This window comes from Oncorhynchus tshawytscha, linkage group LG13 (genome assembly GCF_018296145.1).
Source record: "Oncorhynchus tshawytscha isolate Ot180627B linkage group LG13, Otsh_v2.0, whole genome shotgun sequence".
Classification (NCBI taxonomy): Eukaryota; Metazoa; Chordata; class Actinopteri; order Salmoniformes; family Salmonidae; genus Oncorhynchus; species Oncorhynchus tshawytscha.
Window position 1 is genome coordinate 84,624,906 of NC_056441.1, and position 20,862 is coordinate 84,645,767.

At 42.5% G+C, this 20,862-nt stretch overlaps 1 protein-coding gene and 1 long non-coding RNA gene across 3 annotated transcripts in view; one reads left to right on the forward strand and one right to left on the reverse strand.

Annotated features, from left to right (window-relative positions):
* LOC112266197 (1-phosphatidylinositol 4,5-bisphosphate phosphodiesterase eta-1) overlaps positions 1-20,862 on the forward strand; it is a 330,113-nt gene that overhangs the window by 214,720 nt on the left and 94,531 nt on the right. The window lies entirely within an intron of this gene.
* LOC121839114 lies at positions 1,463-4,253 on the reverse strand. 2 transcript variants are annotated; one of them, XR_006078716.1, is made up of 4 exons: positions 4,100-4,253; positions 3,739-3,863; positions 2,521-2,630; positions 1,463-2,393 (listed from the first exon to the last, which is right to left on the reverse strand). It is a non-coding gene; the product is annotated as an uncharacterized LOC121839114 (long non-coding RNA). The 2 variants fall into 2 exon arrangements; XR_006078715.1 differs by having other exon boundaries at positions 1,463-2,039; positions 4,100-4,250.

Genomic DNA, 20,862 nt, shown 5'->3' on the forward strand with positions numbered 1-20,862 from the left:
AGAGAACAGTCCTTCTAGACTCCATGTTAGATAAACTATTATACAGTAGAGAACAGTCCTTCTAGACTCCATGTTAGATCAACAATTATATAATAGAGTGTTACATTTTCTCTCTGTTTATCCACTCGTATGTTTAGAATAATGCTGCTTTTCTAATATCCAACTTGGTAACTGATTGACTGGAAGGAATCCACACTATCACTGAATAAGCAATTTCCCAGTACACCCAGAACATTGCTCTGGGAACCAAAAGGAGTATCTCAGTTTCAAGGTAAGAAGCCTGGTATGGTATCAGTCAGTCTCATGCAGGAACCAACCGTGCTGATATGACTTGTTTGTGTCGCAGTATAAAGGTTCTCAAATCAAATCAAACTTTATTTGTCACATGCTCTGAATACAAGAAGTGTAGACTTTACAGTGAAATGCTGACTTACAAGCCCTTAACTTCTTCGAGATAGGGGGCGCTCTTTTAATTTTTGGATAAAAATCGTTCCTGTTTTAAACAAGATATTTTGTCATGCAAAGATGCTCGACTATGCATGTAATTGACAGCTTTGGAAAGACAAAACTCTGACGTTTCCAAAACTGCAAAGATATTATCTGTGAGTGCCCCAGAACTAATGCTACAGGCGAAACCAAGATGAAATTTCATACAGGAAATGGTCCAGATTTTGAATGCCCTGTGTTCCAATGTCTCCTTATATGGCTGTGAATGCGCCAGGAATGAGCCTGCACTTTCTGTCGTTTCCCCAAGGTGTCTTCAGCATTGTGACATATTTGTAGGCATGTCATTGGAAGATTGACCATAAGAGACTACATTTACCAGGTAACCGCATGTTGTCCTCCGTCGAAATTATTGCGTAATCTCCAGCTCCATGCGCGTTCCATTTTATTCAGTGGATTAACTCAACTGCCACGAATGACTTATCATCGAATAGATATGTGAAAAACACCTTGAGGATTGATTCTAAACAACATTTGCCATGTTTCTGTCGATATTATGGAGTTAATTTGGAAAAAAAGTTCGCGTTGTAATGACTTAATTTTCGGGGTTTTTCTTACCCAAACGTGATGAACAAAACGGAGCGATTTCTCCTACACAAATAATCTTTTTGGAAAAACTGAACATTTGCTATCTAACTGAGAGTCTCCTCATTGAAAACATCGGAAGTTCTTCAAAGGTAAATGATTTTATTTGAATGCTTTTCCTGTTTTTTGTGAAAATGTTGGCTGCTGAATGCTAGGCGTAATGGTATGCTAGCTATCAATACTCTTACACAAATGCTTGTTTAGCTATGGTTGAAAAGCTGCGCTAGCTGTTACACAAATGCTTGTTTTGCTATGGTTGAGAAGCATATTTTGAAAATCTGAGATGACAGTGTTGTTAACAAAAGGCTAAGCTTGAGAGCTAATATATTTATTTCATTTCATTTGCGATTTTCATGAATAGTTAATGTTGCGTTATGGTAATGAGCTTGAGGCTGTATTCACGATCCCGGATCCGGGATGGCTCGACGCAACAGGACTAAAAGTGCAGTGCAAGAAGAGTTAAGAATATATTATATAATATAATAATATAATATTTACCAAGTAGACAAAAATAAAAAGTAATTAAAATAAAAATTAACATCAATAAATTCCATGACTGTGATAATAAAGATTGATTCATTTCCTTGGATTTTTTGTCCTTAGTGGTGAATTTCATCAACAACAGACAGAACAGTCTTTCTGTTATCAATTCATTGTATTGTTATTGCATATGTTTTTATTATAATGTGTTATACATTTGTCTTGTTATATATTGTATGTACTTTACATGGTAAGTTGAATGAGCAGAAAATAGTTTACGATTGATAGTACTTAGCATAATCTTATTTAGCAGTTCAGAGAGTACTGAGGATGAATCCTATTTCTCACAGATCCATCTGTATTGATAGTAACAGTAATAGTCCCACCAAGCTCCTGTGTCTGATGACCTGGAGTAGAAATACACACAGTTCTCTGCTCCACCACCATTAGGCTGTCCACTGTTCCAATACCTGTAGAAGAAACAACACAGAATCAGACTGTCCACTGTTCCAATACCTGTAGAAGAAACAACACATAGAATCAGGCTGTCCACTGTTCCAATACCTGTAGGAGAAACAACACAGAATCAGACTGTCCACTGTTCCAATACCTGTAGAAGAAACAACACAGAATCAGACTGTCCACTGTTCCAATACCTGTAGAAGAAACAACATATAGAATCAGGCTGTCCACTGTTCCAATACCTGTGGAGAAACAGGCTGTCCACTGTTCCAATACCTGTAGGACAAACACAGAATCAGGCTGTCCACTGTTCCAATACCTGTAGGACAAACACAGAATCAGGCTGTCCACTGTTCCAATACCTGTAGGACAAACACAGAATCAGGCTGTCCACTGTTTCAATACCTGTAGGAGAATCAGGCTGTCCATTTTGAACATACCACTCCAGACAGTGATGTCATAGTGACACAGCATTCATTAATGTCTTACTTTGTGGTCAGTGGTGTGCCGTCCACCCATTTCCAGGTCCCCTCAGTAACAGAGTCAGTCAGACCAATCCAGACATAGTTCTTTACTCCACATAACCAATTGACTAATGTCTATAGTTGTGGAAGAGATTCAACATTGTTAATACATAGTCTTCTCCAAAAAATGTTTTCCAATTTGAAATATTAATTGCAAGTAGTTAAATTACAAAAGGGAAAACTGGTCACAAATCTTACTGCTGTGAGGGCACACTGTGGTATTTCACTCAATATATATGGGAGTTAATGTAAATTGTTTTGAAGTTCTTTGTGGGTTTGTGTATCTGATGAAAATATGTCTCTCTAATATGGTCATACATTGGGCAAGAGGTTAGGAACTGCAGCTCAGTTTCCACCTCATTTTGTGGGCAGTGTGCACATAGCCTGTCTTCTCTTGAGAGCCATGTCTGCCTATGGCAGCCTTTCTCAATAGCAAGGCTATGCTCACTGAGTCTGTACCTAGTCGGTACATAGTCAAAGCTTTCCTTAAGTTTGGTCAGTCACAGTGGTCAGGTATTCTGCCGCTGTGTACTCTCTGTTTAGAGCCAAATAGCATTCTAGATTTTTGTTATTTCTTTCCAATGTGTCAAGTAATTATAATTTAGTTCTCTCATGATTTGGTTAGGTTTAATTGTGTTACTGTCCTGAGGCTCTGTGGGGTCTGTTTGCGAACAGAGCCCCAGGACCAGCTTGCTTAGGGGACTCTTCTCCAGGTTCATCTCTCTGTAGGGGATGGCTTTTGTTATGGAAGGTTTGGGAATCGCTTCCTTTTAGGTGGTTTGTGAATTTAACAACTCTTTTCTGGATTTTGATTATTAGCGGGTATCGGCCTAATTCTGCTCTGCATGCATTATTTCGTGTTTTACGTTGTACACAGAGGATATTTTTTAAGAATGATGTATGCAGAGTCTCAATTTGATATTTGTCACATTTTGTGAATTCTTGGTTGGTGTCACCAGTCCTCACAACCATAAAGGGTAGTGGGTTCTAAAACTGATTCACTTTATTTTTGTTGCCAGATCCTATTTGGTATGTCAATTTTATGTTCCTTTTGCTGGCCCTCCATAGAAGGCCCTTCTTGCCTTGTCTGTCAGATCGTTCACAGCCTTGTGGAAGTTACCTGTGTCGCTGATGTTTAGACTGACTCTCTCTGTCACTCTCTCTCTTTCTCACACACACACACCTGTTTCTCTTGGCTGTTGATGACGACCAGGTCTGCTCCTCCATTTCTGCAGTCCTGTCTGCTCTCCTCCCAGGATTTTTTCTCAGTAGAGACGTAGTAACAACTGCTACCAAGCTTCTTCCATCCTTGAGTACAAACAATAAGTTGAACATTTCTTGCTTTAGTCACTTTAATACAACAATGAATTAAATATCAATCACACAGTCAAGGAAGACAGGACACTAACTAATGGACGGTTCGGAAGTCATACATTTTTTCTCACATTTTTCATTTAATAAAAGTTACATTTCCTGTTTGTAAGTGGCATGTGAACTGATACAGAGACTGTCAAACAGAACAGTCATTAGACAATTTGACTCACCTTTCTCAACTAAAGATTGTTTCAGAAGTTCTGTCTCTTTCTGGAGCTGGTCTCTCTCTTTGGTCAGAGTGTTGTAACTGGTCTGTAGCTGGTCTCTCTCTTTGGTCAGAGTGTTGTAACTGGTCTGTAGCTGGTCTCTCTCTTTGGTCAGGGTGTTGTAACTGGTCTGTAGCTGGTCTCTCTCATTGGTCAGGGTGTTGTCGCTGGTCTGTAGCTGGTCTCTCTCATTGGTCAGGGTGTTGTCGCTGGTCTGTAGCTGGTCCCTCTCTTTGGTCAGGGTGTTGTAACTGGTCTGTAGCTGGTCCCTCTCTTTGGTCAGAGTGTTGTAACTGGTCTGTAGCTGGTCCCTCTCTTTGGTCAGAGTGTTGTAACTGGTCTGTAGCTGGTCTCTCTCTTTGGTCAGGGTGTTGTTACTGGTCTGTAGCTGGTCTCTCTCATTGGTCAGGGTGTTGTTACTGGTCTGTAGCTGGTCTCTCTCATTGGTCAGGTGTTGTAACTGGTCTGTAGCTGGTCTCTCTCTTTGGTCAGGGTATTGTAACTGGTCTGTAGCTGGTCTCTCTCTTCAGTCAGGGTGTTGTAACTGGTCTGTAGCTGGTCTCTCTCTTTGGTCAGGTTGTTATAACTGGTCTGTAGCTGGTCTCTCTCTTTGGTCAGGGTGTTGTAACTGGTCTGTAGCTGGTCTCTCTCATTGGTCAGGGTGTTGTAACTGGTCTGTAGCTGGTCCCTCTCTTTGGTCAGAGTGTTGTAACTGGTCTGTAGCTGGTCCCTCTCTTTGGTCAGAGTGTTGTAACTGGTCTGTAGCTGGTCTCTCTCTTCAGTCAGATTGTTTCCGCTGGTCTGTAGCAGGTCTCTCTCTTTGGTCAGGGTGTTGGAACTGGTCTGTAGCTGGTCTCTCTCTTCAGTAAGGGTGTTGGAACTGGTCAATTGGTTCCTCTCTGTGAAATAATACGACCAATGAACAAGGTAACAGTGGAAATGTTAATCAGACAGTTAAATGTTAATCAGACATGACCAGGGTTGGGGTCAGTTAAATGTTAATCAGACATGACCAGGGTTGGGGTCAGTTAAATGTTAATCAGACATGACCAGGGTTGGGGTCAGTTAAATGTTAATCAGACATGACCAGGGTCAGGGTCAGTTAAATGTTAATCAGACATGACCAGGGTTGGGGTCAGTTGCATTTCAATTCAGGAAGTAAACTGGAATTCCATTGGAATTCCAATTATCTTCAATGCTTTTGAATGAGGAAAATGTGGAATTGGAATTTGGTGTCCGTTCTGAATGTAATTGACTGGAATGTAAATGTAATTGAACCGTGGTCATTACACCACTGATGATGAAGAATGTTTGAGTGAGAACATATCAAACTCACGGTAGAGAAACAGGCCTATGATCCCAGCCAGTAGGAGAACACACAGCAGCCCCAGACACACTGCAGCAGCTCCAGAGTATCTCTTCCACCACTGACAAGACACTGAAGAACAAATCATTACCACAAGAACTTGCTCTTTATCAGAGTTGGATTTGTATCGACATTTGTGTCAATTTTCTGCTTGAATCAGTGAGGGAAATACACAAGTTCCAACACCTCACATGTTCTACTGCTTGACTTACAGAACTTCTTCCAGAATATTGTCTTAAACATATTGCAGAGTTCAGGCACCCAAAATGAGTACTGAAATGTATTTTAATCCACATTTTATTTGTCACATGCTTCGTAAAAATATGCTTGTCCCACCGGAATCTGTTTCACCTGTATTTGTGCTTGTCTCCACCCCCTCCAGGTGTCGCCTATCTTCCCCATTATCCCCAGTGTATTTATACCTGCGTTCTCTGTTTGTCTGTTGCCAGTTCGTTTCATTCGTCAAGCTTTCCATCATTTTTGCACTTGCTCCTGTCTGTTTCTAGTTCCTCTTTTCTAGATTTTGACCATTCTGCCTGCCCTGAGCCTGAGCCTGCCTGCCGTTCTGTACCTTTTGGACTCTGATCTGGATTACTGACCTCTGCGTGTCCTTGACCTGTCGTTGTTCCTGCCCCCTGTTCTAGTAGTAAACTTTTGTTACTTCGTACATCGTTTGCATCTGGGTCTTCCCTGAAACGTGATACGCTAATAGTGAAATGCTGACTTACGGGTCCTTTCCAACAATGCAGAGATAAAGATACAACATTTACAATAGTGATACAAGGAATAAATAAACAGTGAATAGTGAAGAAGAATAACAAGTCTAAGTAACATGGTGTGGCAGACAGCAGCGAAGGGTGAGGGAAGTGGTGATTGAAGGGAGATATCTTGCAGCCCGCTGGCTCTACCCCCGAGCCCAATATGGACTTCCTGCCCCAACGAGGCAAGCCTGTGGGTCGTTAAGCCAGGGAGTGCTTGTGGATAAAAGAGGAAGCTGGGCTGCACAAATGGAGGGAGGACTGTTTTGGAGAGTGTGAGCAAAGAGAGAATTATCTATCTGTCTGATTACCTCCACTGTGTACCAAAACGGTTTGGCTGAGGACCCGAGTTTTAGGACACCAGGAGAACGGAACGGACAACGAGAACAGATTGTGGACTGTGACCTGGTTGCGGAATTCCCCCCTTTTCCCACAGTGTTCAATTCTCCCATTTATATTCTAATTTCTTCGCGTTTGTGTTTGGGTATTGAACATGGTGATGTGGAAACCCCACCCCCCTATAGATGAAACATTGAATTTGGCATTTTTGCTATTAGCCAATAGAAATGCATTGAATAACATTTTCACTACATGGAACAACAGAAAATACCCAAAAATATCAAAAGGAAGTTCTGAAGTGTCTAAGAAATGTAAGGGAATACCCCCCTGAAATGGACAAAAATTAATGGGATTTTACCACCGTACGAAACATGTACACGATGGACAATACCACTCAATTGGATGCCGTTTCATTCAAAACATATTGTAAATGCCAAGTGTCACACAGCAAAAATCCCATAGATGGCGAGCTCCACAGTAAATTGTCATATTGCAAATGCACATCAAGTCAAGACCAAGGGTGCAATTTTGAAAATGTGAAAAAAAAATCTAAAACTTATCACCCCCCTAAAAAAAAGTGCTTTCTAAACCGTTTTTCAAAATGTTTTCATTTTTTTTGTCAATTATACAATTATATATGAACATACTTTTGTCATATTTTATTGTCATGTTTTTTTTTTTTTTCACTTGTCCATAAAGCATAAGTTTTGTCCATTTGCAATATAATTTCATAGGAAGTCAAAAGTCGAAGTCAAAAGTCAGTGAACCATTGCCAAATGCCATGAGAAATCTCCAAATGCAATATGAAAGTATTGAAAGTGCCAAATCAGGATGTTATGTCCATTTGCAATGTACGATCATAGGAAGTCAGTTTCCAAACCTAAAAGTCAATGAACCAAATGGCATTTATACTGCCCAAATGAAATATAGCACTATGTTAAGCCAAGAATCAACCTAGATGGTCTATTTGTCATGAATGATGAGGGAGAAAGTGGGACTCTGTTGTTTTTTTTTTTGTTTTTTATGTCCAAAATGACCAGGGGCACTCCCTATTGGATGGGCACGGGTGGGGGGTGCTCCCTACCCAACCATAGACCACTTGCTCCCCATTAAAAGTATTAAATCCATTTTAAAAATGTGCTCCTGGCAAGGCTGTCCATTTGCAATATGTTTCAATGGGCATTTACCATCACGATTTTGACATGCTTAAAAATACTGCTGAAATACAGAATTGACTGGCCCGATGAACTCGGGATGTTCAGGGATAGGGGTTCCTCTCCATCGCTCGTTGGTGTTGATTTCAGAATGTCAATTGCTGATGGTCTATCACATATTGCAAATAGACAAGTCACCAAGCAAGTCACCATCCATCAGTCAATTAGATATCATTCCGACACCAAACTGATACAAACTGACACCAAGCCCACTTTGTCCAACTCGTTTAGAAGACGACTATCACATATTTCAGAGCAGGCCCAAAATTCACAGCGCCTTCTGTTTAATCCATAATAAAAACATTAAACACGTACTTACGTTCTAGCTGCGGGTTTAGTTCTGACATTATGTGTAGGCCTAGCTGAGGCCACCCCGAATCCCAAGTTTTGGCTTGATAGGTCATTTGGAACCCGAGCGGCGACCGTAATTGGTGCTGAAAATCCACATTTTCCAGGCGTTGCCACGGGGTCCTTGAATGAGCTATTGGACAGAAACGTTGGGGTCCGTCTCTATGGGCCGAGGCGGTTTAAATGCACCTAGTCTTACGATTCTGGGACTTTTCTAAATGTTGTCATTTTTTGTGATGGTCAAAATTATTTGAAGTTATTGCAAATGTACAAGGCTGTTTCTGGTCTGAGAACCTTCTAGAGCCACATTACTCACCGTGCACTATCGACTTGAGCTCTAGAACAAGTTTCTAAAGATTCAGAGCTCTAGGTCTGATAGTTCGAACAAAGGTAACTATTGCAGGCTATGTGTGTCTGTAAGCCTCACACCATGTCACTAAGTCCTTGCTGTGTGAGAGAGCTTTTCTTTGACATCTGTTGGGAGAAATTACTGATTTACATGAGGGTTGCCTAATCACACATATGAAGTTTTGAAAAGATCTGACCTTGTTAATTATTTAGAAACAGCCCCTATGACACCGGTTGACACAGGAAGCTGAAAGTGAACACATATCCTCCTTGGCAATTATAGAATTTTGAGTTTTAAGTCTTTACGTTAAGAACTGACTTATTTACGGAGGGTTTAGTGAGTGTGTGTTATTTCAGAAAATAGCAGAAAATCACAGAAATCTCTCAGAGCTCCGAAGATTAGTATGAACACACTGGATCTGTAACTGTTAAAAAAAAATTTAAAAATTGGAACATCAACAATTTGACATTGTACGATTTCTCTTAAATGACGATAGATAAATGTCTGGGTCTTTTTTTATTGACACCGTAGGTTCCTTTACTTTTATGTGAAGCGGAAAAATATTGCTCTATTTTCATTTTGTACCTTTAATCCCAGAAAAATGGCCATAACTCAAAAACCGTTGAGACCTAGACGCCATCTTGTTCAGGGCCAACTGCCCATTATGCCAAACCTATGCTCACCAAGTTTCGTCTTCAAAGTCTTTTCCGTTTAGGAGATAAGGCCACGTCATGATTCGTGATGTTTTGTACATTTGCAATATGATTCCAATCGCCCTTTTGTGGGATTGACCGGGACAGCAGAAAAATGACCAAAATTGGAATGTTTTATAAAACGGATGCCGAATGTCTGAGAGAGTTTGTTTGATGACTTCCTGGTAGATCCGGACCTGCCGCACGGCCCGACGCCGTCCGCGAAATTTACAAACGTTTTCGGACGTCTAGTAAGGGACCGTACATTTGAAATATGGAGTTTCTCATCAACATACAGCAAATGCCGAAAAGTGCCCTTCATGTATGTAATAGAGATCAGGAAACATTTTATTCATATATTTTTACATGTATTTATCCCCTTAATTTAGGCACTGAACTATCTCCATATATACAAGGATCTAAGAAGAGGGAGATGGGAGGGTCTAAGCCGTGGGAGGGGGGAGGGTCTAAGGCGTGGGAGGGGGAGGGTCTAAAATGTGGGAGGGGGAGGGTCTAAGACGTGGGAGGGGAGGGTCTAAGATGTAGGAGGGGGGTCTAAGCCGTGGGAGGGGGGAGGGTCTAAGCCTTGGGAGGGTGGAGGGTCTAAGACGTGGGAGGGGGAGGGTCTAAGATGTGGGAGGGGGGTCTAAGCCGTGGGAGGGGGAGGGTCTAAGACGTGGGAAGGGGGTCTAAGACGTGGGAGGGGGTCTAAGACGTGGGAGGGGGAGGGTCTAAGCAGTGGAAGGGGGGGAGGGTCTAAGACGTGGGAGGGGGAGGGTCTAAGACGTGGGAGGGGGGAGGGTCTAAACCGACATGTGGAAAGAAGATACCATGGATTATTTAGCTATTTGATTTAGAGTTTTATGTATTAATGTATAAAAAAATATATTATTGTATGTATATAAATATTTGATGAAACACTGAATTTGGCATTACTGTTATTAGCCAAACGAAACGAATTCAATAACATTCATGGAACAACAGAAAGTAAAAAATATCAAAAAGAAGTTTGTTCTGAAGTATCTGTCTATCTGAGAGATATTAGAAAGATCGGGAAACATTCATCCCCTAATTTTAACCACTAAACTATCTCCATATATACATCCATAAATGTTTTAAAGTGTTTACTGGAGACCTTCAGAGTCTTGTGAGGCTTGTGGACGTCCTAAATGGAGAACACCATCATGTTTGTGAGAGTCTCATCTTTCAATAGAATGGTTATAACAGTTTGTAGGCCAAACCGTTCAGACGCTACATACGATTTTGTGAGAAGATCCGATAGTCTCATGGTCTGACCCCTCTAGCTCTGCCACCTTCCACCACAGATGTGAAAGGGAGGATGCAGTGGATTGAGATGTGGCCCAACAAGCAGATGTCTCTTTCTAAAACTGACGGATGTCGATGCCGATTTTTGTATTATGTTAATTCAATTTCCATGCAACCATTGTAGGATTAGGGTTAGGGTTGGGGTTGAGGTTGGGGTTGGGGTTGAGGTTGGGGTTGGGGTTGGGGTTAGGGTTGGGGTTAGGGTTGGGGTTGAGGTTGGGGTTGGGGTTGGGGTTAGGGTTGGGGTTAGGGTTGGGGTTGGGGTTGGGGTTGGAGTAGGGGTTGGGGTTAGGGTTGGGGTTGGGGTTGGGGTTGGGGTTGGGGTTGGGGTTAGGGTTAGGGTTAGGGTTGGGGTTGGAGTTGGGGTTGGGGTTGGGGTTAGGGTTGGGGTTAGGGTTGGAGTAGGGGTTGGGGTTGGGGTTGGGGTTAGGGTTAGGGTTGGGGTTGGGGTTAGGGTTGGGGTTAGGGTTGGGGTTGGGGTTGGGGTTGGGGTTGGGGTTGGGGTTGGGGTTAGGGTTGGGGTTGGAGTTAGGGTTAGGGTTAGGGTTTGGGGTTAGGGTTGGGGTTAGGGTTAGGGTTGGGGTTAGGGTTGGGGTTGGGGTTAGGGTTAGGGTTGGGGTTAGGGTAAGCATTAACATTATGTTGTAAATGACTACCTCATCTCTGTACCCCACACATACAATTATCTGTAAGATCCCTCAGTCAAGCAGTGAATTTCAATCACATATTCAAACAAGCAAAAGACCAGGGTGGTTTTTCAATGCTTCGCAAAGAAGGGCACCTATTGGTCAAACATAAACACCCAATCACTACAAAGATACTCACATCCTTTCCAACTCATTGGCCAGAAAGGAATTAAACATCTCAGGGATTTCACAATGCCAATGGAGATTTTATGGGGATGCTTGTAATCGTTAAGGACTGGAGAGTTTTTCAGGATAACAAATTACCAGAATGGAGCTAAACACAGGCAAAATCCTAGAGGAAAACCTGGTTCAGTTTGCTTTCCACCAGACACTGGGAGATGAATTCACCTTTCAGCAGGACAATAACCTAAAACACAAGGCCAAATCTACACTGGAGTTGCTCACCAAGAAGACAGTGAATGTTCCTGATTGGCCTACGTTCAGTTGTCTTATATCTGATTGTAATACTTGAAAATGGTTGTCTAGCAACGATCAACAATCAATTTGAAAGAGATGCAAATATTGTACAATCCAGGTGTACAAAGCTCTTAGAGACTTACCCAGAGACGCACAGCTGTAATCTCTGCCAAAGGTGATTCTAACATGTATTGACTCAGGAGTGTGAATATTTATGTAAATTAGATTTGTGTGTGTGTGTGTGTGTGTGTGTGTGTGTGTGTGTGTGTGTGTGTGTGTGTGTGTGTGTGTGTGTGTGTGTGTGTGTGTGTGTGTGTGTGTGTGTGTGTGTGTGTGTCCGTGTTGAGCACTACACCAGGATAAACTGTTACCTGAATGTTGATCACCAACTCCATCCTTCTTGCAGGACATGATGGGTCTTTTGTTGATCGGTATATGATCATCAATATTCATGGTCTCATTTGTTTTTTTCCCTTTCAATCCATCTCTGTTTTTATAGGTTGCCTCTGACATCTTTACACAGCTGTGCTCAAATGAAGTAACTTCTACTCTTGTAAATACTACTGTTGTAACTTCTACTGTTGTATCTTCTACTGTTGTATCTTCTACTGTTGTATCTTCTACTGTTGTATCTTCTACTGTTGTATCTTCTACTGTTGTATCTTCTACTGTTGTATCTTCTACTGTTGTATCTTCTACTGTTGTAACTTCTACTGTTGTATCTTCTACTGTTGTATCTTCTACTGTTGTATCTTCTACTGTTGTATCTTCTACTGTTGTATCTTCTACTGTTGTATCTTCTACTGTTGTAACTTCTACTGTTGTATCTTCTACTGTTGTATCTTCTACTGTTGTAACTTCTACTGTTGTATCTTCTACTGTTGTAACTTCTACTGTTGGATCTTCTACTGTTGTAACTTCTACTGTTGGATCTTCTACTGTTGTATCTTCTACTGTTGTAACTGCTACTGTTGTATCTTCTGCTGTTGTATCTTCTACTGTTGTAACTTCTACTGTTGTATCTTCTACTGTTGTATCTTCTACTGTTGTAACTTCTACTGTTGTAAAGTCTGCTGTTATCTCAGTTGTAGGTTTGTGTCTGTTCGCTGCACAGCTGGAGTCTCTGTGTGACTCAGTCTAATGTCAGAGACAGTTTTAACAGTCAACCTCATTAAAGGGGAAACTGTCTAACCAATAGTACGACACTAACCACCACCATGTGACCACAGACTTATTTTCTGAGAACCATGTTTGTTTACCACAGTGAAGATTAGTTTGTATATACAGTTTATATTCGTTTAGTTTATCACAGTGAAGAATAGTTTGTATATTTAGTTTATATTAGTATAGTTTACCACAGTGTAGATTAGTTTGTATATATAGTTTATATTAGTTTAGTTTACCACAGTGTAGATTAGTTTGTATATATAATTTATATTAGTTTAGTTTACTACAGTGTAGATAAAATCTTTGAAATGCTGCATTACTTGCACTCTCAGCCATCATGTAGAGTTTTATACACTATGCTGTGTCCTGGTTGACAATGACACCAGAGAGAATAGTTATTCAGAGATGTTTACTCACACCTCTTCTTTTCCAGGGAGGGAGGGGTGTCTAAATGTCTAAGGTCCAAAATATGCTCTCTCTCTCTTTTCCATATCTGCCTCGCTGTGTCTCTCTCTGTATCTCCCTCTCTTTCTCCCCACACTCTGAAGGACATAAACAGGTGACATTGACACCAGAGATAATAGTTATTCAGAGATGTTTACTCACACCTCTTCTCTTCTGGGGAGGAAGGAAGGGAGGGTGTAAATGTCTAAGGTCACAAATATGTTGTCTCTCTCTGTCCCTCTCTCTCCCACTACTCTCTGTCTTCCTTCACACACAGCAGAGAAGTTAAACCTAACGCTTCAGATTCTTAGCTGATTAACCCATTTAAACCACACCATCGATAGCCATGTAGACTTGTTTTAATCTATGCTGTTTTCAGTGAGGAGAGTTATTCAGAGATATGTGTTAGAATGTATGTGTGCATCTGTCTCAGAAGGTTTTTCAGGTAAATCACCATTTGAAACTATGGCGGTCCACTTCCTTTTTAATCTATTTTTAATTTTATTTCACCTTTATTTAACCAGGTAGGCTAGTTGTGTTACGATAAATGAGTGAGGAGGTGTGGAGTCAGGCGCAGAGAGCAAAAGATGTGGGAAAAAAACACGCTTTAATGTCCCGGAAACATAACATGAACCAAAAGTAGAAAAACAAATGATCAGAAATATAAACGGACAGCGTGAAACCCAAATACAAACAAAATACACTCAAACAACAAAATAGATGTGCAGATGATGATGATGTGCAAGTAGAGATACTGGGGTGCAAAAGAGAAAGAGGTTAAGTAACAATATGGGGATGAGGTAGTTGGGTGGGCTATTTACAGATGGGCTATTTACAGATGGGCTGTGTACAGGTACAGTGAACGGTAAGCTGCTCTGACAGCTGATGCTTAAAGTTAGAGAGGGAGATGTAAGACTCCAGCTTCAGAGATTTTTGCAATTATTTCCAGTCATTGGCAGCAGAGAACTGGAAGGAAAGGCGGCCAAAGGAAGTGTTGGCTTTTAAACTTTAAGCAGTGGTTTAAACTGAGACTCTGATGTGATGCTGACACCAGCAGCAGGATGAACAGTAAGTAGCTCAATGCAAGACGGTGAACTCACAAAGAATAACTGCTGTCTCCTGTGTGACATGGACACCAGAGATAATAGTTATTCAGAGATGTCTCTATCTTTCTCAGAGAGGGCCTGAGATCTATATTTACTGTCTCCTGTGTGACATGAATACCAGAGATAATAGTTATTCAGAGATGTCTCTGTCTTTTTCAGAGAGGGACTGAGATATATATTTACTGTCTCCTGTGTGACATGAATACCAGAGATAATAGTTATTCAGAGATGTCTCTGTCTTTTTCAGAGAGGGCCTGAGGTCTAAATGTAATGTCACTTCCAATTTCCTCTTCTGGGGAAGGAGGGAGGGGAGCCTAAATGTCTAAGATTCTCTCTCTCTCCATCTCTCTCTCTACATCTCTGTCTCTCTCTCTCTCTCCATCTCTCTCTCTCGTCTCTCTCTCTCTCTCGTCTCTCTCTCTCTCTCTCTCTCGTCTCTCTCTCTCTCTCTCGAACAGAGAAAGCATCAAGGTAATGAGGTGATGTTTCCATATGATTTTGTGGCTCGGACTCGACACCAAGTCTACTGTGTGCAATTGTGTATGATAGACACCCAACACTATTGCTATTATTTATTCTGGTTATTCTGGTCAAATTACATAGCCTCGTGGGCTCTACCTTTTAACATACTGTATCTACCATGTAACATACTATATCTACCATGTAACATACTGCATTGTAACATACTGTATCTACCATGACACATACTGTATTGTAACATACTGTATCTACCATGTAACATACTGTATCTACCATGTAACATACTGTATCTACCATGTAACATACTGTATCTACCATGTGACATACTGTATCTAACATGTAACATACTGTATCTACCATGTAACATACAGTATTGTAACATACTGTATCTACCATGTAACATACTGCATCTACCATGTAACATACTGTATTGTAACATACTGTATTGTAACATACTGTATTGTAACATACTGTATTGTAACATACTGTATTGTAACATACTATATTGTAACATACTGTATTGTAACATACTGTATCCACTATGTAACATACTGTATCTATCATGTAACATACTATATTGTAACATACTGTATCTACTATGTAACATACTGTATTGTAACATACTGTATCTACTATGTAACATACTGTATTGTAACATACTGTATCTACTATGTAACATACTGTATTGTAACATACTGTATTGTAACATACTGTATCCACTATGTAACATACTGTATTGTAACATACTGTATTGTAACATACTGTATCTACTATGTAACATACTGTATTGTAACATACTGTATCTACTATGTAACATACTGTATTGTAACATACTGTATCTACTATGTAACATACTGTATTGTAACATACTGTATTGTAACATACTGTATCTACCATGTAACATACTGTATTGTAACATACTGTATTGTAACATACTGTATCTACCATGTAACATACTGTATTGTAACATACTGTATCTACGATGTAACATACTGTATTGTAACATACTGTATCTACCATGTAACATATTGATCTACCATGTAACATACTGTATTGTAACATACTGTATCTACCATGTAACATACTGTATTGTAACATATTGTATCTACTATGTAACATACTGTATTATAACATACTGTATTGTAACATACTGTATCTACTATGTAACATACTGTATTGTAACATACTGTATTGTAACATACTATATCTACCATGTAACATACTGTATTGTAACATACTGTATCTACCAAGTAACATACTGTATTGTAACATACTGTATCTACAATGTAACATACTGTATTGTAACATACTGTATCTACCATGTGGCATAATGTATTGTAACATACTGTATCTACCATGTGGCATAATGTATTGTAACATACTGTATCTACCAAGTAACATACAGCATCTACCATGTAACATACTGTATTGTAACATACTGTATCTACTATGTAACATACTGTATTGTAACATACTGTATCTACTATGTAACATACTGTATTGTAACATACTGTATCTACTATGTAACATACTGTATTGTAACATACTGTCACGCCCTGGTCAAAGTATTTTGTGTTTATCTTTATGTATTTGGTCAGGCCAGGGTGTGGCATGGGGTTTTTGTAATTGTGGTGTGTTTGTCTTGGGGTTTTGGTGGTGGTATTGGGATTGTAGCTTAGTGGGTTGTCTAGCAAAGTCTATGGCTGTCTGGAGTGGTTCTCAATCAGAGGCAGGTGCTTATCGTTGTCTCTGATTGGGAACCATATTTAGGCAGCCATATTCTTTGAGTTTGTCGTGGGTGATTGTCCTTAGTGTCCTATGTGTACTCTCGGTTAGTTTGCACTAGATAGGCTGTTTCGGTTTCGATTACGTTTATTGTTTTGTGTAGTGTTCGTGTTTCTTTGTTTGATTAAACATGAATCTCAATCGACACGCTGCAGTTTGGTCCGACTCTCCTTCATCACCACTAGAAAACCGTTACAGAATCACCCACCAACCAAGGACCAAGCGGCGTGGTAAACAGAGGCAGCAGCAACAGCAGCAGCAGGAGAAGCGACAGGTGCAGCAGGAGCAAAAGCAGCAGCAGCAAAGGCAGCAGCAGGAGCAAAGGCAGCAGCAGGAGAAGCAACAGAGGCAGCAGCAGCATTGGGGGAGGCTGCACTCTTTGGATAAATGGACTTGGGAGGAGATCCTTGACGGACAAGGACCCTGGGCAGAGCCATGGATGGAATTGGAGCTGTCGGCGAAGCAGAGTGCTGAGTCTGAGAGTGTGGAGGATGTATTGGACAGAGTAGAAAGAAAGGTGTGGGCTTGGCATAGCATGCACGGCATACCAGTGCCAGCACCACGCATCAGGCCTACAGTGCGTCCCACCTGTTCAGCGCTGCCGGAGCCTTTCTCCTCTACAGCGCTGCTGGAGTCTCCCGCCTGTTCAGCGCAGCCAGAGCCTTTCTCCTCTCCTGCGCGGCCGGAGTCTCCCGCCTGTTCGCCTGTTCAGCGCAGCCAGTCTACAAGGAGCTGCCAGTCTGTAAGGAGCTGCCAGTCTGCACGGAGCTGCCAGTCTGCACGGAGCTGCCAGTCTGCAAGGAGCTGTCAGTCTGCAAGGAGCTGTCGGTCTGCACGGAGCTGCCGGTCTGCACGGAGCTGCCAGTCTGCACGGAGCTGCCAGTCTGCACGGAGCTGCCAGTCTGCACGGAGCTGCCAGTCTGCACGGAGCTACCAGTCTGCAAGGAGCTGCCAGTCTGTAAGGAGCTGCCAGTCTGCACGGAGCCGCCAGAGCTGCCAGTCTGTAAGAAGCCGCCAGAGCTGTCAGCCTTCATGGAGCAGCCAGAGCTGTCAGTCTGCATGAAGCAGCCAGAGATGTCAGTCTGCATAGAGCAGCCAGTCTGCATGGAGCAGCCAGTCTGCAAGGAGCTGTCAGTCTGCAAGGAGCTGTCAGTCTGCAAGGAGCTGTCAGTCTGCAAGGAGCTGTCAGTCTGCACGGAGCTTTCAGTCTGCACGGAGCTGTCAGTCTGCACGGAGCTGTCAGTCTGCACGGAGCTGTCAGTCTGCAAGGAGCTGCCAGGCTGCAAGGAGCAGCCAGTCAGCACAGAGCCGCCAGAGCTGTCAGCCTATATGGAGCAGCTAGTGCCGCCAGTCTGCCCAGCGCCCCCAGTCTGCCCAGCGTCACCAGTCTGCCCAGCGCCGTCAGTCTGCCCAGCATCGCCAGTCTGCCCAGCATCGCCAGTCTTCCAGATCTGCCAGTCAGCCAGACTCTTCCAGATCTGCCAGTCAGCCAGACTCTTCCAGATCTGCCAGTCAGCCAGACTCTTCCAGTCAACCAGACTCTTCCAGATCTGCCAGTCAACCAGACTCTTCCAGATCTGCAAGTCAACCAGACTCTTCCAGATCTGCCAGTCAACCAGACTCTTCCAGATCTGCCAGTCAGCCAGACTCTTCCAGATCTGCCAGTCAACCAGACTCTTCCAGATCTGCCAGTCAACCAGACTCTTCCAGATCTGCCAGTCATCCAGACTCTTCCAGATCTGCCAGTCAATCAGACTCTTCCAGATCCGCCAGTCAGCCGGGATCTGCCAGAACTGCCAGTCAACCAGGATCCGCCAGTCGACCAGGATCCGCCAGTCGGCCAGGATCCGCCAGTCGGCCAGGATCCGCCAGAACTGCCAGTCGGCCAGGATCTGCCAGAACTGCCAGTCGGCCAGACTCTTCCAGATCTGCCAGTCAGCCAGACTCTTCCAGTCAACCAGACTCTTCCAGATCTGCCAGTCAACCAGACTCTTCCAGATCTGCCAGTCAACCAGACTCTTCCAGATCTGCCAGTCAACCAGACTCTTCCAGATCTGCCAGTCAACCAGACTCTTCCAGATCTGCCAGTCAACCAGACTCTTCCAGATCTGCCAGTCAACCAGACTCTTCCAGATCTGCCAGTCAACCAGACTCTTCCAGATCTGCCAGTCAATCAGACTCTTCCAGATCCGCCAGTCAGCCGGGATCTGCCAGAACTGCCAGTCAACCAGGATCCGCCAGTCGACCAGGATCCGCCAGTCGGCCAGGATCCGCCAGTCGGCCAGGATCCGCCAGAACTGCCAGTCGGCCAGGATCTGCCAGAACTGCCAGGATCCGCCAGTCTGCCAGGATCCGCCAGTCTGCCAGGATCCGCCAGAACTGCCAGTCGGCCAGGATCCGCCAGTCGGCCAGGATCCGCCAGTCGGCCAGGATCCACCAGTCAGCCAGGATCCGCCAGTCTGCCAGGATCCACCAGTCTGCCAGGATCCGCCAGTCTGCCAGGATCTGGTAGATCCATCAACCTGCCTGAGCTTCCTCTCACTCCTGAGCTTCCTCTCACTCCTGAGCTTCCTCTCACTCCTGAGCTTCCTCTCACTCCTGAGCTTCCTCTCACTCCTGAGCTTCCCCTCGGTCCCGAGCTTCCCCTCGGTCCCGAGCTTCCCCTCGGTCCCGAGCTACCTCAGTCCAGTGGGGCCCGTTGTTAGGTTTCCTAGGCCAAGGTTAGCGGCGAGGGTCGCCACTCAAGGGACACTAAGGAGGTGGACTAAGACAATTATGGAGTGGGGTCCACGTCCAGCACCAGAGCCGCCACCGCGGACAGATGCCCACCCAGACCCTCTGCTACAGGCTTAGGTTGTGCGTTCGGGAGTCCGCACCTTAGGGGGTTCTGTCACGCCCTGGTCAAAGTATTTTGTGTTTATCTTTATGTATTTGGTCAGGCCAGGGTGTGGCATGGGGTTTTTGTAATTGTGGTGTGTTTGTCTTGGGGTTTTGGTGGTGGTATTGGGATTGTAGCTTAGTGGGTTATCTAGCAAAGTCTATGGCTGTCTGGAGTGGTTCTCAATCAGAGGCAGGTGCTTATCGTTGTCTCTGATTGGGAACCATATTTAGGCAGCCATATTCTTTGAGTTTGTGGTGGGTGATTGTCCTTAGTGTCCTATGTGTACTCTCGGTTAGTTTGCACTAGATGGGCTGTTTCGGTTTCGATTACGTTTATTGTTTTGTGTAGTGTTCGTGTTTCTTTGTTTGATTAAACATGAATCTCAATCGACACGCTGCAGTTTGGTCCGACTCTCCTTCATCACCACTAGAAAACCGTTACACATACTGTATCTACCATGTGGCATAATGTATTGTAACATACTGTATCTACTATGTAACATACTGTATTATAACATACTTTATCTACCTTGTAACATACTGTATTGTAACATACAGTATCTACCAAGTAACATACTGTATTGTAACATACTGTATTGTAACATACTGTATTGTAATATACTGTATCTACCATGTAACATACTCTATCTACCATGTAACATACTCTATCTGCTATGTAACATACTGTATTGTAACATACTGTATCTACTATGTAACATACTGTATCTACTATGTAACATACTGTATTGTAACATACTGTATCTACTATGTAACATACTGTATTGTAACATACTGTATCTACCATGTGGCATAATATTGTAACATACTGTATCTACCATGTAACATACTATATCTACCATGTAACATACTGTATTGTAACATACTGTATCTACCATGTAACATACTGTATTGTAACATACAGTATCTACCATGTAACATACTGTATTGTAACATACAGTATCTACCATGTAACATACTGTATTGTAACATACAGTATCTACCATGTAACATACTGTATTGTAACATACAGTATCTACCATGTAACATACTGTATTGTAACATACAGTATCTACTATGTAGCATACTGTATTGTAACATACAGTATCTACCATGTAACATACTGTATTGTAACATACAGTATCTACTATGTAACATACTGTATTGTAACATACAGTATCTACTATGTAACATACTGTATTGTAACATACAGTATCTACTATGTAACATACTGTATTGTAACATACAGTATCTACCATGTAACATACTGTATTGTAACATACAGTATCTACCATGTAACATACTGTATTGTAACATACAGTATCTACCATGTACGGGTCACATAAACTCTCACTTCTTCTCCTTCCTCATCC